This window comes from Pavona decussata, unplaced genomic scaffold (genome assembly GCF_977016875.1).
Source record: "Pavona decussata unplaced genomic scaffold, jaPavDecu1.1 SCAFFOLD_156, whole genome shotgun sequence".
Taxonomy (NCBI): domain Eukaryota; kingdom Metazoa; phylum Cnidaria; class Anthozoa; order Scleractinia; family Agariciidae; genus Pavona; species Pavona decussata.
The window spans coordinates 6,477,681-6,494,858 of record NW_028145568.1 but is presented as its reverse complement, the minus strand read 5'-3'; the positions used below and the strand labels follow the sequence as shown (position 1 = coordinate 6,494,858).

Here is a 17,178-nt window from a genome sequence, read left to right as displayed (position 1 = left end):
CCTGCCGGTTTGGCGAACAACACAGACTCATTTTGGTTATCGGCATGTTCAGATGGAGAGATACAGATGTCCAGTTCGTCGCAGGCTTCAGTTTATAATGGTTTCGATCTTTGTACTGTGTATTTGGTAGAAGGATTTCGAATTTCGAGTAAGTTTCGTATAATCTTTCAATTGCGGCAACGAAACTTGATTTTTTCCGTTATTATCGTTAATCTTGCTAATTTCTGGTGTTTTACAAGATATATAGTTAGCGTTTAGCTTATTTTTATTGATAAATCGATTCCCTCTTCGATTTTACAAACGATAGTTCTTCTCTCTTTTTTCCTCGACTGTTACCGACGTCATCCACCATTATACTGATCCGTTGGGAAGCCAACAAAGCGCTTCAAAGGGGGCGTGTCCTTCCCTTTTATAGGATCGCTCCGTGTTAAAGAGCAAAATGTACACCATATATGAAAGCGTGCCTATAGGCGTCTTCAGGGGTCAAAGGGTTAACAGTCGTAAAGGTGCCTTTGCCTTGAGTCGAGATCAAACTTTTAGAAATAGATCTGCGAAGAGAAAAGCACTCATAATTTGTTGTTGAGAGTAACCTAATTCAAAGTTTTGATGTATCTAACACTAATCATTATCAAGAATGGAAAAAAACTCACCGATTTCTTGGTAACAAGCGAGCTGCCAGGCTTTGCCTTGTATCGAGATTGTTCAAACTAGCTTGTACAAATAAATCTCTGCCGAGAGAGAAAAGCCACATTGCACATTAGTATCTTAGCTGAGGAAAACACAGTTTTGAATAACTGAATTCCTGTGTGCAAGCACATGATCAGTTTTTCATTAGAAATTTTGCTGTGATTGCGCACTACATGCGGTACTCACCAGTGTATTGCAAGGCTTGGCCTTTTCGTTTGCATCTGAAGTGCTTGGTACTTTTACATCCTGCGGCCAAGAAAAAGCAAAAAAAATATGCATGCATATCAGAAGACAGCTTTTTGAAATGAACCCGCTCAACATCGCTTGAATTTTTCCTGGCCTTGTGCTGGTTGCAAGTAAATGAAAAAAAAAACTATCTTACCAAGTTACTTCTAATGATGATAGGCCAAAGTCCAAATTCAAAGCAAGGAAGTGAAGATTTTCATTCAAATGGCATCACTTAAAGGAGTTCTCTGATTGGTCCATGTTGGAAGAAGAGGCACGGTACTGATAGACTGAAACAAGAACAGTGCACTGGACAGTACAAAGTGCAATCTGTGAAGTGTGATTTCCGGCTATTTGCATATGACTCAAAGAAGGGCCGTTTCTGACAGCCAAAACTCCAAGTGTAGTGCGGCAACGCAACCACCCATTCGCAGCATACAAGTGAGGTGTCAGTCAGATAAGGTGTTTATTGTATGGATTACAAACGTCCTGATACTTAAAACGCGAAACGTTTTCACTCATACGAAATTAATGAAACCAAAAGGTTAACAGTGCAATGATTCCTACTGCAGGCAATGACCCCGGAAAGGGGCCGCAGATCGCGGCGCAAAAACATGTTGTTTCCTTGTTAACTAATGGTTGATAATTGGGTTGAAGGAGAACACACAAGGGGCAGCTTTCAACCCGTGTTTTCAAACGCCAGGTGATAATTAATAAAAGGCCTGCAAATCAATGAAGGGGCAAATTCCAACCGGTTGTCTAACAGAGAGTGATAAGAATAAGAAAAAGAAAAGTTCTTTTTACAGATGGCCTATGTCACATAATGTGCACTGCATAAAAAAATGACAAAATATTAAAAATGTTAAATAATAGCGCTGCGGCCAATTACTAAAAATAGATTTCAGTCAGTTAGACCCCCCCGCGAGACTCAGACAAATAAACATTCCCTCGCTACCATTTGTGTAGAATGCCTTCCAAAATAAGCACTTTTTTGCTTGTTTTAATAACTCTAACGAAAATTGACGACGTTCTGGGTTCGCGTTTTGAGTATGGGTTAGCATGATCCCTCTGAATATTCTGTAGAACAACTAAAGGGTTTGTTGAAATGCATAGGACTCAAGCAAAGTGGCAAGCAGCGGGATATTGTTGAGCGAGTCCAAGGTTGTGTAAATTCAGGAAATCATCATTTGTTGGACGTTCGTATAGACGGCAGGAAATGGTATGCTGCTAAGGATCTAAGAGAAAACTCAGTAGCGCAGATGTCCAAAGGCAAACGAAAATGCATTGAAGATATTCCTGTAGCTGCATTACCGCCTGACTGGAATAATTTTCAGTTGGAGATACCGTCCTATTTCAACTACGGACATGTACATCATTATACTTTGGAATCTATAGAGAGTTTAGTTAGAGATTACGACAAAGATGGAAATTGTGATCTCGGTCACTTGACTGACAAACCACTAAAAAGTGCTCGGAAATATGTAGACTCTGGATTCGTTCATGACGTTATGGGCATGTGTGACCTTCAATGAGAGCGAAGCTCCCACACAACGTATCAGTTGTTTTATCAAACTTGAGCAGCGCAGTGATCCACGCTTCCTGTGAACCGTGTAAAGTTTCTGCCCTGGGCCATTGTAGCGACATTGTTGGACTTGTTGCTGTTTTGCTATTTGTTTTAGATCATGCTGAAAACCATGGTCATAAAGCTTCAGGGTATTACAGTAAATACTGATTGAATACCCTTAAGTCCCCCAGGATAAACATGCACATTCTCCTCAGTGGCATACCTCCCAAGCTTACAAAATCAGAATTAGGACCCTTTCCCCCTCCCCCCGCCTACAGTGCATGCCAGGGAAAGAAAACACTTTGTTCCACACCCCTAGTGGGCAACCACTGCTAGATAACAGCAACAATATTATGCTTATGAAATGTCCACTTCTATTCAGAACTTCATCTTAGCATATGAATTAATGATGATTTTAAAATATTAATACCAAAGTTTCCTAACAATCATAGTTATTACTTATTATATGGAAACTTAGTGATACACAAAAACCCAAATTTCCTGGAAGAAAAACTTTTTTACACAGAATACAAAAGTGATGTGGGTGCTCGTCGTACAATTTAGGGGTTAAAATTCGTGGTTTGGTACCCCAGACTAGGGTGCTAAAATCTAAAATTATGACTATTGTCAGAGGTAAGGTGGTACCTTTTTGGGTATTGAGCTAAAAAAAATTAAAAATTGTCAAAGTGTCAGTTAGTGTATTGCCTTAGAGTTGTTACCTCTTGGGGATAAAAAATTGTTGAGCCACGACCACAAAACAGAATTCTGGTACCTTTTAGGGTTTTTTTTCAAAATTTCCAACGGTCAGCCCTGTCACTTTTATTCCCCCCGGTAGCAGAATGCACTGTTCTCCATATATTTCTGGTAGTTGAGAGTTAAGAGAATTATTTTGTGAAATCGCAAGGATAAGTTCTCTCTTATGACCATCTCATAATCTTTTAGAAAGCCCATCTAGATTCTTACCACCAAATAATATTATTTGTTCTATGGTGTACAAGGAAAATGTTGTTTCTGATAGATTGGGTCTGAAAGGATTAAATACCTAGGAATACATAACTCCAAAATATTTCACAACCAAACAACTTCTTCCACAAGAGATACTTCCAACATAAGTAGTAACTTAAAATCATGCAAGTGGTAGTTGTATGATTTTTTCAAAAGTAACTCTCAGTTCCCAGTTTCCATATTTCTCTTTTGGTACTTAACTAAAGGTGGTGTTGGAACAATATTTATTACCTGAAGAATGAAGCTCTGAGAATTGCAGTTAATTTTGTGAATGAGATATTAGTTGGATCATCAACATTTTTATTTATTAATGCAATAATTGTGTTAATATTTTAAAATGTTGATGATCCAAAAAATTTGTTAATACCTTAGTCACCAAATTTACTGCAATTCTCAGAATTTCATTCTTCAGTTAATTATAATTGTTCCTCAACCACCTTTTGTTACAAAATGCAGCATAACACATTATTCCCCCATTCATCACAAACTCATAGGTACTCAAGGCATACATGAGCTATTTTGAGGTGGTAATTATCCACTGGAATTTTGCATGCCTTCTTGTAAGCAATTTACAAAAAAACTGGTGGCGCAAAAATGAATGGTTTCTAACGTAAATATCAAGGGGCTGTCTTGCTTTTGAGTCACTTACATAAGACACTCTGGAAATTTACAAGCTCACTAGCAACCACTACCATCCGAGTTGGTATGGGAGCAAGTAATAGCGGTATTTTTCACCCGATGAGACGAAACTGCTTAAGGCGTTCATTAAATCCCTCTACATGAATTTGCACCTTTGCGATCTTTCTTGTTTCAATTTCCTCTGCAGCACTGACATTTGCCCTTCCTTTGAGAAATGATGGAATTTTCAGTTGTGCATGTAGAGGGTTCAATAAATGTTGGACTGTAAAACGACAATTGGCCATGACAATATCACCAGGATTGATGTGCTTCAAGATGCCACATTTTTTAAAAAGCTGAACATCATCAATGTCCCCTTCGTAAAGATCTGAAACAAAGCAGGCACCCCCATTTGGGGTGATTGCAATTAAACACTTAAAAGTGTGTGTGCTTATAGGCAGAATATATGTGTTCCCTTGTCTTGCGAATTTTTGTGATGTTTTCACTGAAAACTCAGTGCAATCAACGATGCATCAAATCTTTTTGATGGTCTTGAATACCCTTGGTAGGTATCTCAACATAATAGCCCTGGATGGAAACATGACTGTCTCCATTTCTCTGAATACTTTGTACATTAACTGTATGAAGGTTGTAAAAATTCTCCTTATAATTGTTTGCTCAAAAGATTTTGTTGGCGAACCTAAAAGAATAGACAAAGTTTTTAAGGTAAAACCCCGTCTCAACCGTACGAGACAAATAAAGAGCTTCTCGCGTTTAGTCAATTTATCATTCCATCCTCTTTTGTCTCTGCAGACTCCTGTTGTGTTTTTCCCTCTGTAGGCAGCAATGTCATCAAGTGGGCAAATACTGTCCAGGAACGAATGTAATGCATCAAATTGCTCAGTACTAAGCCCAGTCAAATATTTTATGGAAGAAGAATCTTTACAAGTGTTTTCATACGATAAACTGGTAATTAAGCTTGAGAAATTTCTTGACTTTCCAGCCATAGCTTCGTTTCTAAATAGCATGGTTTCGAGAGCATGTACTTCGAGTACTCAGCTTGAGTTGATTTGTCTGTCACAGAAAAACAACATTCATATTCCTGCAGTCCGTAATCAAGCTCAATATCAGAATTGGAAGAAACAATCGAATATTCAGTCTGATCTAGAGAGTACCTTTTTCTTTTCGCAGCAACAAAAGGCCTCGATTTAGGTGCCTTCGGTGCCTTCCTCTTGCTCGCCGAAGCTTGGATGATTTCTTGTTGCGAGAAGATCGCTTTCACCGCTAGATCCGATCCGGCTGCTGAAGTGTAGGTCCTTTCCCTCCACGCCAATGAACTGCACAAATACATGTGTTTCCCGTTGTCTTCGATACATCAAAGTAATTCCTTGAGCATGCTTCAATCCAGCGTTGGCATTTTTTGATTCCCTGTGACGGCTTTGGGAACATTTCTTGCAGTGGTTTCGGTAGCTTCTCTTGATATCTTGAATCATTTGTACACTTTCCCCAGCAACAGTGCTTAGTATTCACCATCTTCTCTCCTTTGCGCTTATTTGCCGGAGTTTTACTTCCGATAAAACAAGCGAAAAGTACAAAATTAGTCCAAACAGAGATGAAATACTGAGACAAGCTCTGCAAAGTTATCGGTTTGTTTGTCTGAGTCTCGCGGGGGGTCCAATTTTCAGTGACGTCATTTGGCTGCAGCGCTATTATGAAGCCCGCAAAGCAATGATTCATTCCTTTAAATCACACGGCAATATCCTTTTATTTATTTGCTTATTTAATAAGAGTGAGTGTAATAATAGGGAGCCTAGAGAGGGGCAGTATCATGGGAGATATGATTTTGGAAAAAAATTCACTAAATTTAAATTTGCAATTGAACACTGTTTTAATTAATTTCTAAATCGCAAATTTAAAGGAATATAAAATGTGATTCTACTGAGACAATAGGTTGAACCAAAATATAGTAAAACCGATTTTAAGTCCGTTACGACAGCGAAAATTTAAACCTCGGCTTGCTCTAAATTAGAAAATCCTCACCTTCTGCAGAAAAGCGACAAGTACAGCTGAAATTTAGACATGTCATTCGTCAATGTATCAACTTTTAATTTCTGTGGTTTATTTGGAGAAATGTTCAGGTGAGCATGAATTAGAAGCCAAAATACACCAGAATTTGAAGTGTTATCCGCCTCCAGTTGATGCCGCGTTAGGTTTTGTCATGGCTACCATTCTTTGTCGGAGGCAATTTATTCGGTTCTTTCTTTGGCCCTTCCTTTCTTGCCGATGTTGTGTGGACGGGCTCCGAGGATATCCGATTTAGTGTCGGAGAAGCAGAAATTCTGCATTTCATAGGTAAAATCTCACTTCCATGAAGCGGTCTGCGATCTAGGACTGAGCAAAGAAGTGCCTTTCCCACCCATCCCAGAAGCAAGAGGAACAGTTGTGTTCATGTCTGCTTAACAAGGACGGAAAAGCGACGGAAATCTCTCTCAGCAGGTACTGTTGTTAGTCAAAGTAATGTGTTTTGCATTTATTTAGGCTGCATTATAGCGTCAGTGGGCAATTGAGGGGGCAGAATGTGTCTCGATTTCTCTCGATTGGTCAATCGATCATATATTTGCCAGCCATGCATAATTTGTCAAACTTTGTTTTTGTCAAAGAAAGCTATGTGAAGTTTCTTGTGGCTGCTGGCTGTTTTTAACAGTGCGTCCCTCTCGTTTTCATTTGGTTTACATGTGTGCAGTGTCTGTGTTTTTTTCCCGCGAAAGTCCATTGACCTTTAAGATAGTTTAATATTGCACGTGGCCTGTGATTTTTCAAGGGAGTCATTCAGTTGTACACTAACTTTTCTAACAGTTTGTTGAATATTGAGAATAGAAATGGGACGATAATTATTTAAACTTGTTTTCACACTGATAATAATACCGAGTAATTTATAAGTTGTTACACATTCAACCCTCACGGCCTAAACTTGTTTTCACAACTGATGATAATACCAAGTAATATACAAGTTGTTACACATTCAACCCTCACGGCCTAAACAAAAAACGTGAATTAGATCTAAAAATGGCATTTGCTTCACCACCTTATTAGTCTACCATACTACATTTAGTAATTTCAGTACCTTTGTTACCATTGTCATTTTTTCAATGTTTTCTACTAGTTACCCAATTTTCTTTGTTTCTTATGGTATTATATTACGTGATGTTATTTTTTATAAGTATATACCACACAAGTGAATAGTGCCTTTCGCGCATGCTTATTAGCTAGCTCGGAGGTGATTAGCCAAGTACTATTCACCTCCAGGCAACCGAAGAGAAACAAGATGGCTTTCCGTTTTGCCACGGTCACTAAAGATAAATTTATTTAGATAAACGAGGCAGCTGTTACAAAAAATACAAAAATGGCAAGAAAATTTTAATGAAACATTTAATGTTTTGCAGCATGGTTTCAAAAACAAGACTATTGAAGAAATGACACCGCAGCAACTAAACAAGTGCCTCAAAAAGTTGTAATTGTTCGCAAGAAAGCGAGACAGAACTTTCTACAACAAGAAATCGCTTACTGTGCGGCACGCGTTATTTTAAAAGTTCCCACCATTTTTTGGTATACTGCCAAAAATAAAGGAATTTTTTGGGCACTAGTTATTCAACGTGTGTGGTATATACTCAAACAATTATTCACCTCAGTGTTGGTGTAAGTGGCGACTTAAATACTTCCTTATAAATCAATAATTTAGTGACTATTTAAAACAAACTTTGGAATACAGCAATGAAAAAAATCTCACCATGTATTTTCCCGCTTGGTTACTTTCTCCTTTCACCCAATACTTCATTTTTTTCCGCTGCAGGTTTCAGAATACTAAAAATAGCCATTAGTAACGCTAGGAAGGGTATTCCAGTGGAAAATTTCACCGCAGAGTTATCCTTGGTCGCTTGACTGATTAATAACTCTCTCCAAAGATTTTTCTTTGCCTTCCATTTTAGCTGTGAAGTGCTTCATCTCTTGGTTTTGTTCGTCAAGATTGTCTGAGCTCAGAAAAGTTTGGGTTCACACTTAACAATTTACGGATGAATGGTTATGATCTTGCTTTACAGCTGAGGCAAGATCATGGACAAGAAAGTATGTTACGCTGTGCTCATCTCCATTTCCTACTGCCAGAGGTTCCAAATGTAGAAATTGTTCGCGCTCATTGTTCATGGTGGTGCTGGTCACTCTCGAGACTGTTTCGTAGCACTTCTGTTTCACTTCAATTGGCGCTTTACGCTTTGTTGTATTTGTGTTGGAAGTGAAGCGCAATCGCGGGAACATTATAGATGGTTGGAACTGGATATGCCTTACAATGTCCTACTCCTCCTTGGAAATGAACAGAACAAATCATGTGATTTGATGAAATTTGGCTTATGCTTTTGATGTCTTTTCTCCATGGCCAAACATGGAGCAAAACTTCCACGTCATGACAGATGATGTTGTTTTACATGTGAAATAGAACGATTTGCCGTAAAAATAACCACAACTGAATTTTGCTGTTCACATACGCGTGGATATGCGTGCTTTTAACGGTTTTTAATTGAAATTGCCTAGCTTCTGCGCCCGTTCGCGATACTACCTTCAGCGGGTAACTTACCGGTAACTGCAAAAAGAGCTATTGTGGTGCTGTTCAGTTGCTATTATTTGAAATACAATTAAAGCTGCATCATTCCGCAGACAGCTTTGTGCATGCAGCATCCATATCAGCTCAAAAATGTGTAAAAAATGATAAAAGTAAATAAATAAACCTGGTTTGTTCCATTTTGACCAACTGAAGTAATTAAGGAATTGGGAATCTTAAGAGACAACTGTGAAAGCCACAGTGATTTCTCAACTTATCTGTTCGCCAACAGAATGATTTATTTGAAAAAATCCTAAACCTTGTTTCATATAGCATACTTTGTGATGCCTATGACCTTGCTGTAAGAGAGTACTGAAAATAATGACAATTATTTTTGTTATCAAGATATAAATTCAAAACATTCTACAAATGAGAAGGATGTAAATTAGACCTCTTTCATAAATCTTCACAGTTTGACGACATCTCATTATTTGAAAAGTATCTGCATGTTGTGGTTCAATTTTATCCTTGGGTTAAATTGTAGTGACCTCTGTTTCAATAAACTCATTTACATTATCATACTTTACTATAACAAAAAACAAAGGAAAATAAAATTAAAATCAAGGATAACATCAAGCCATAACATACACATTATCAGTCTAGTCGAGGCACATTCTTTTTGAGTGTTATTGCTGCTTACTTGTCTACAAACGTTTCCAGTGCCTTGAGAAAAATCCATAAGGGTTCTATTCATATCTTCAAATCAAAATGTGGACAAAGCCCAAAGTGGCCCCCAGCCTTCAACATAATCAACCAAGTGGGCTCCTGCATTATGTACATTAAGGCCACAGCTCCCATCTCCTTTTTAAAGAAATATTTTTTGTCGCAATTAACTCAACAATTTAGTTTGATATAAACAATTTTAAGTGACTTAACTACTAATAGAAATGATGACCTCACAAAATGGACTTCTATTAGTAATCATGAATTTCTAATAATTACATGTACTTCACACCAGACAATGCCTGAAAGTCTTTGCAGAGTTTGTTCAATAGTTCCTTTGCACTCTATAATTCCACTACCAAGTAGGATGTAAACTGCCTCTGAGAAATGGACAAAATGCTGAAGATATTTATCAGACAGAAAGCCCACCAAACATAGCAATGGATAGAACAAGAGCCAGGACTGTATGTCGGAAGATTCAAAAGAACAAAATAACGATATGAAATCATGCATGTAACAATTTTAGATAATATAAATATTAATAATGGTCCAGGCAAGGAGAAATGCTTTCAAGAAGGTTGTATCTATTGCTGATACAACTTCTGACATAAGTTAGGTACAATATTATTGTACAATTTCAACAAAAGTTCAGAAACATGTACCTTTAAAGTTCTTAAAGTGTTTCTCACTGTCTCTTGGTAGCCTAGACAGTTCGTTTAGTGGTCTCATTTTGAGGACTCACTTGTTGATTTGTTTTATCTGAAAAACCAACAGGTTACAAGACAAACATTTTGATGACTATAGTAGCACAAGGGGCTGGAAGGGAAGCACTAGAATTTTTGCACAACAACTAGCAACACATCAAAGAATTTAGAACTTAATGACTTTCCCGGAATAATTTTGTGTTGTTAGGGTCCAAAATTTACTTATTAATCCAGGCACCAAGTAGTCTCTTTGCCGAGTGGTGACTTAACATTTTTGTCATCAGATGGAAAAATCTGGCCGCCAAAAAGTATCTGTAAAATTGTTGCTTCACGGCGAAAATGCAAAAAACACGTAACAAGCCATGAGATTATGATGTCACTTACGATTTTAGTTGAAAACAGTACCATTAACAAGACAGCCCTCTTAGTTACAAGTCTGAAGACCAGCTCCAGGTTTACTGTGAATATTGTCAATACCGTCCAATAGTAAACTTGTACTAACATCATCTTTAGTTTATTAGTTTAAGAGATCAACTTCTCCCGTTTTCGATATACATGGGTTAATTTATTACAGTTTATCAGTAGATTCGTATGATATGCGTGAAGTAAAAGTACATCATACTGGGAATTTTTGGTCGATTTTGATAACATCACAAAATCGAGGCTTTTCTGGGGCACGCCGCCATTTTGAACGCGGATAGTCCCGGGACAAGGTTGGAAACTCTAAACCAAGATGGCTGCCAGCTCTGTAAACACTGAGACGGCCAAGGAAATATCGAGAGAAATAGATCATTTTTACGGAGAACTCAAAATGAGATATTTTTCTAGTGTTCCACATGATGAGGTTCCACAGAAGCTGGCTCTACAAGACCTTTTTAGGGAGCTGATGGCAGTTAAGGATCAAACAATGAAAGCCCACTCGGAGGCAAGTTTAAGGAAAAAGATGAATTTAAAAAGTGTGACTTACATTACATGACATGCAATGAAGTATGCTATTGACATTGATGCGCAGACAATTTCTAACAGCCAAACATTGTCATCTATGGATTATTCAGTTCAATTTGCGACTCCAGGAGCGTAGTTACTAAAACAAGGAATGACCTAAAATGATCTCAAATGACCTAAAATGAATCTAAAATGATCTAAAATAAATCCGAAATATTCTAAAATGATCTAAATGAAGTGAAACCAAGATAAAATTACAGAATTACAGAACTGAGTGCTTACCAAAAAGGCTGATACCAGGAAGCTGCTGTGAACTGCCTGAAAGACCGAAGAAGACTCGAAAATCGCGATGGTTGCACGTAAGCCGATTCGATGACAAGTTTGCGTAAACAAACCGCACTAGAGCAAATCTCTGTTTTTGGTCGGTCCGAAAGACCCAAAAGTATCGACACTGACCAATTTTTTTGCGGGTTAGTTTTCCGGTCGCACATTAAAAGCCACACGACAAGGCTAAATTCTTGTGTAAACACTGATAAAACGCTTTTGTAAACAATGTAATTTAAGGCATATATATCTGTGCATCAATTTCCTTAAATAAACACGCAGTTAGCAAGTCAGGGGTAGAGCATGAATAAAAGATAACTCTGTGTCAGTTCCATATAAAATAGCTGCATCAATCAAAACCGTGTTGCTGGGCGAATCATAGAACTTTGCTTCGTACCAATCAAAACTGCGTTGCTGGGAAAAAACTAGGCACTTCATACCAATCAAAACCACTTTGCTGAGCGAAACTTGGAACTTCGCACCAATCAAAACCACGTTGCTGGGGAACAACTAGACACTTTGCATCAATCAAAGCCGCGGTTGTGATACAGTAATTATCGGGAATTTCCCTGAAGAAGTCTCCGATAGAGACGAAACGCGTCGGAAATAAACAAAAAGTATACAACTACAAGAAGTCTTCCGCTGAGCTGCTCACTAGTCTTTGCTATAAAATTAAAATAATTTTAGGTTATTTTAGATTAATTTTAGATCATTTTAGGTCATTTTAGATCATTTTAGGTCATTTTAGGTCATTTTAGATCATTTTAGGTCATTCCTTGTTTTAATAACTACGCTCCAGGAGCCTATTTTCAAGCACATCTTTCATCTGTTGACATGCACTTCAAATTTTGGTGTATTGACCTGCACTGGATGCACCAATAAAGAGCACATTGTAGAGGTTACAAGCAAGCCAAAGTTTCAGCAGATGTTGCGATTTTGCTTGGGCAATGAAGAGATCAGTTTGAAGAGAGAAATCGCGGGAAAGGGAAAGACAGACGTTATTGTTGCCAGACAGAAGCCCTTCACTATCGCTTACAACTCTGGAAATGAAGTGGTAAAAGTGAGATGTCACTATGGGGTGTGGAACAATGATGATGTTCCACAGTTCACCTGACGTTCTTGCATAAAGGATGTTTGAAAACTGTTGTATGCTGAACCTGTAAACTCCTGGCTATCTCAATAAATGACTGGTGCTGTGTTTACAGGCCAGAAATACACATTGTCAACAACTACGTTTAAATTGAATTGTTTAAATTTTTACTATCAATAAACAACATGCTACAGAAAAGGATCTCCAACTTATCTCAATCTTCTTAATGAATATAACAATAACAAATACAGGTAATAATAACAGGAATAGATCTGGGATTTTATTGGAGGGGGGGGGGGGGGGTATAACTCAGTGTCAGTCCCTGAAGTGGGTTATACAAGAAACTTTAAAAATACTGATTGCAAAATTAAAATATTTCCTGTATTTCCAGCAATTCATAGAGGGTGAGGGTTTGCAGCCCCCAATCCACTTTCGTGGATCTGCCCCTGATAAGAAATTATTAACATAGAACATAACCATTGAACATCAACTTGGTCTGCAACAGCCATCTCATGTAAAAGAACATCATTGTACACCATGTTTTACAAGTCAGACTCTTTGAATTTCAAGTGTTCATTTAAAATCTTCCTCAAGTGGGCCTTCATTGTTTGCTCCTTAAGTACCGTTAGGTCTCTAAATCGGTGTTGTACATATTGAGTCTTAAATACATTGCTGTTTACTGGGATGTTGCTTCTTCAGCACGCCTCAAAATTGCTTTCATTTTCACAGTTAAGCTTCCAGAAGAAGCACAAGTGGCAATTTCTTTTGACAGGTTACTGTCACAATACCTACATTTCCCATTGCTATTGAAAGCAATTCCACAAAAACAGTATTCATTCGTACAACACCTTGGTGGAATGTATTTTTCTTTGCTCTTCTAGTAACCATCATTGAAGGGATTTTGGTGCCTTAACCAGAGAAGTGACATGTGTTCATGTCTGAACACTTTTTCCCATCTATTTTTGACTAGAGAGAATTCTGCAAAGGATGCCAATTGCTGATGCTTAGCCTCTCTGCCCTGCATTGAATTAATCCCGAGACCAACTCCAAAATCTCCCATTAACTGTTTTGAGTGAAATGGAACACAATGTCTCATTGTCCAAACACTAAGATTGGTGGAGTGAAATAGAGATGCTAAATTATAGTACAACCTGCAATCCTCTTCTTATTTAGGCAAATATTCTACCTTAATATCTGAAACTCTGACAGCCAGAGACAAGCCATTTCTTAAATGAAGGCCCATCCTTGCCATTGATAGGGCAAAGAAATTTTCACCAACAATATCTTCAACGAGGAACATGAATCCATGACAAAATTTTTTGGTCTCCTCACCAGTAAACCTAAATTTAAACTCACAAGATTTTCGTTTTTCCTTAACCAGCGACAAATGTTATTGTACAACTTTTTGCATTTCACCTTAAACCTTAAGGTCTTCAAATGTTTACGCAAAGGATTGTCTTCTGTAAGCTGGAAAACTGACTTCACATTTGTGCCCACTTTTGCATTTGCTAGAACTTGGGTAAACACCTTCTTGAACCAATGTCTCCAGCAGTTGTTGCCTACATGGAGACTGTCACACTTTGCATTTTGGACTAGAGGTCCAAGTATTGGTTCATACTCTTGTCTGGATTTAAGGTTAGCTATGAATTGGTACGCCTTGTTGCGTAAAGTTTGTATTAGAGGTGCATTAGTAGGTATTGGCTGTTTTTGCTTAAACTGTGCAACTTTTTTAGCAACCTGCATTCTAAAATCATAAGCCCAAGGTTTCCATTTATCTCCTGGACCAGTACCTAGGGTACACCCTCTTTCTGACAACCTTTCCTGAGGCACAATGGCAAAGGGGTTTGGGTATGTAGCTGCATTGCTTAATTCACCAGAAACTTTAGTCAGCCATTTCATGTCAGCAGGCACAAGCTTAAAGGAAACCTTTACCTGTATGCCTTTTAACATAAATATTTGCTTTTCCAAAACACTGATCTGAGATCTTAAACGTTTGCCATATTCTATCATTGATGGATGGTCTTCAACACAGTTAGCCCCACATATTTGGAAATTGTCATAAGTGCTAGAAACTCTTTCTGTCACATTTAAAAAAGAAACCAGCCACACACATGCTTCATTAGATTTTCCAAATGGAGCACCGTCAGCTCTAATTGTGACTAAAAAATTGCCCTTGTCCTTTCCAAACCAAATAAGAAAATTTGGCCTGTGACTGTCAATATGAAGATACAAATTAGCCATTTGCAATAGACGTTCTTGTAAGTCAATGAAATGACCAGGTACAAGTGGAAACAGATTCTGATTAACATCTTCACTCTCCTTTTCAATTTCACTATCATCCCTGGCCTGTGGTATATTTTGAAGGGTTCTTATCTCTTGCTCTGATATGAATCTCATCACATCTTTGTATGGCACTTATGGTGGCACCTTGCAACCTTGTTTGAACTCTATTCGCCTTCGCTTTCTAGTGTGAATATCAAAGTCAAACATTTCTGACGAACGCAACTCATATTACTTCCTTTTACTTAAAATGCCACCCCTGTAAAAAACACTCACTGATTTTTCATAACTTTTTGCTGACTTCTCAAAAGCAGCAACAGAATTAATTACTATTTTGGGTACAACTAAGTATTAACCTTCTTAGAGCTACTGCACAACCTAACAACATCTCTATTGTCAGCATAAGACACAAATGTATTCCACAGTCCATTCAAAATATCTGTCTTTGAATCAGCATTAGGCGTTCTAGGGCTAGATTAGATCCTCTGTGCTGCATCCACTGTCAGCTTTCTTCTCTTTGAGGCAACAGTGTGAGACAGACCAACAGTACAGTCACTATTTTCTTTGTCTAGTTTTGTAGGGATAACTGAGCCTCTTGGCAGGCTGTGCTTTCTCATCCTCAAGTAAGCCACGCTGAAAAAGACAGTACAGCTTAGAATAGCTGCTGCAGTAAAAAAAAAAACAATTTCCAGTTTTCAGCCATAATTTTGAAGGGATAACTGAGCCTATTGGCAGGTGTGCTTTCTCATTCTCAAATTAGCCACGCTAAAAAAGACAACTTACAGCTTGAAATATTTGCTGCACTAAAAAAAGTCTCCAGTTTTCAACCATAATAATATTATAAATAAGCACCACCTAATTTGTAATGAACAACAGAGATCACACATTCAAATAAATGAAAGTAAGAGAAGGTAAACCCATAGCCTACAATTCTCAGTGTGTCATGTTGCACTTCATTCCTGATTTTTTGGAGAAACATTTTATACAGCCAATAACAATGCAATTTTACCCCTTAATTTATCCCCAATTAAAGTATCAATATCACAAAAATGTTTCATGAAATGATTAGTTTCAGCCATCATAGAGCTTTAATATACAACTTCATTTAATACTCCAGTCATTACAGTGCATCGACCTAACATCACAGCATCCTTTTAGGACATTACCTTTCTCCTGAGTTCCTTTATTTCATCCTTCAGCTGAGCATTATTTTCCTTCAGAATTTTAGTGGTCTCATTCGTACTTGAATCTCTCGCTCAATATTTTCAAGGCGTTTGCTCACTTCCACAGCTTCCAACCGCTTATACTTCACCTTACCAGCGCACTTTCCTATTGGAAACCTCTCTCAACTTCTCCTGCCCTTCAGTATCTTCATGGTCTAAAATTTTGAAAATATCTTCAACACTCGCGAAATCTTCCCCATATAATCTTCTGTCCACAAACAGCAATCGTATTGGTTTAGATTTTTGTCATATGCCCCAGTAACGCAATAGCAACGCTCAAACTTCAGCCCAAAAAACGGTAAAATGTCTCGGATACTTTCACGTCTCTTCAAGAGCCAAAACCCTCCAAAATTGGTCTCGAAAGTAGGCAAATTTGCTATCAATTTAAAGCTCGACCTTCCAACTATTATTTAAAACAATCAAAACAGTTTCTCTTTCATCAGCTTAGCCATCAGGCCTTAAAAAAAGAAGAGCTCCCATGCCTGGCAATTTCTACCCACAAACCCCTTGGGCTTCTTGCAAGTGAGGCCGAAAATTTAGGAGTGGTTCAAAAATCGACCAAAAATCCCCAGAGTGATGTCTGTAACTTGAGAAAAAAAAGCAAATGTGCACATATTGGGCTATTAGACTCATGCCTGACCACCGACAAAATAAGCTTGCTTATGATTACTTGAAGAAAACCATTTATAGAGTAGAGTTTTAGAGATGCCTAGCAAACACCCATGCATATAGTCTGGCACCATTCCCAAAACAGTGTCAAACCAGGGCATCATGGCCAAGCTGGTAACATTGAACAATCCTGCAACCTGAACACCAGATTCAAATTCAACAAACAGTTAATACAGATCTTGATCATCATGAAGTGAAATCAGAATATGCTTTTTACATTGTGCAATAATAAATTACCCAGTTATTGTAACACAAATGATGCCAACCACATGCTGTATGCAATGACACATCCTTGAAACTAGTACTTATATAAGCAGACAAAGAGAATTTTAGAGAACTTTTTACACATTGCAGAAACATGATTTTAAAACAAATAAATTTCAAAAATACCAAGTGGATGAAATAGATATCTTAAAAACTGCAGTTAGAAAGTGACATTAATTTTTGACGTGAGAATTTCCTTTGCTTTGCTCTGACTATCTTGGACAGCATTTTCCAAAACTGATTGAAGTACGATAGGGAGCCCTCTC

At 37.9% G+C, this 17,178-nt stretch overlaps 2 pseudogenes; both read right to left on the bottom strand.

Annotated features, from left to right (window-relative positions):
- Positions 1-3,853: 3,853 nt before the first annotated feature.
- LOC146465564 (uncharacterized) lies at positions 3,854-5,795 on the bottom strand (annotated as a pseudogene).
- Positions 5,796-13,152: 7,357 nt separating this feature from the next.
- On the bottom strand, positions 13,153-16,131 carry LOC146465563 (uncharacterized; annotated as a pseudogene).
- Positions 16,132-17,178: the final 1,047 nt, after the last annotated feature.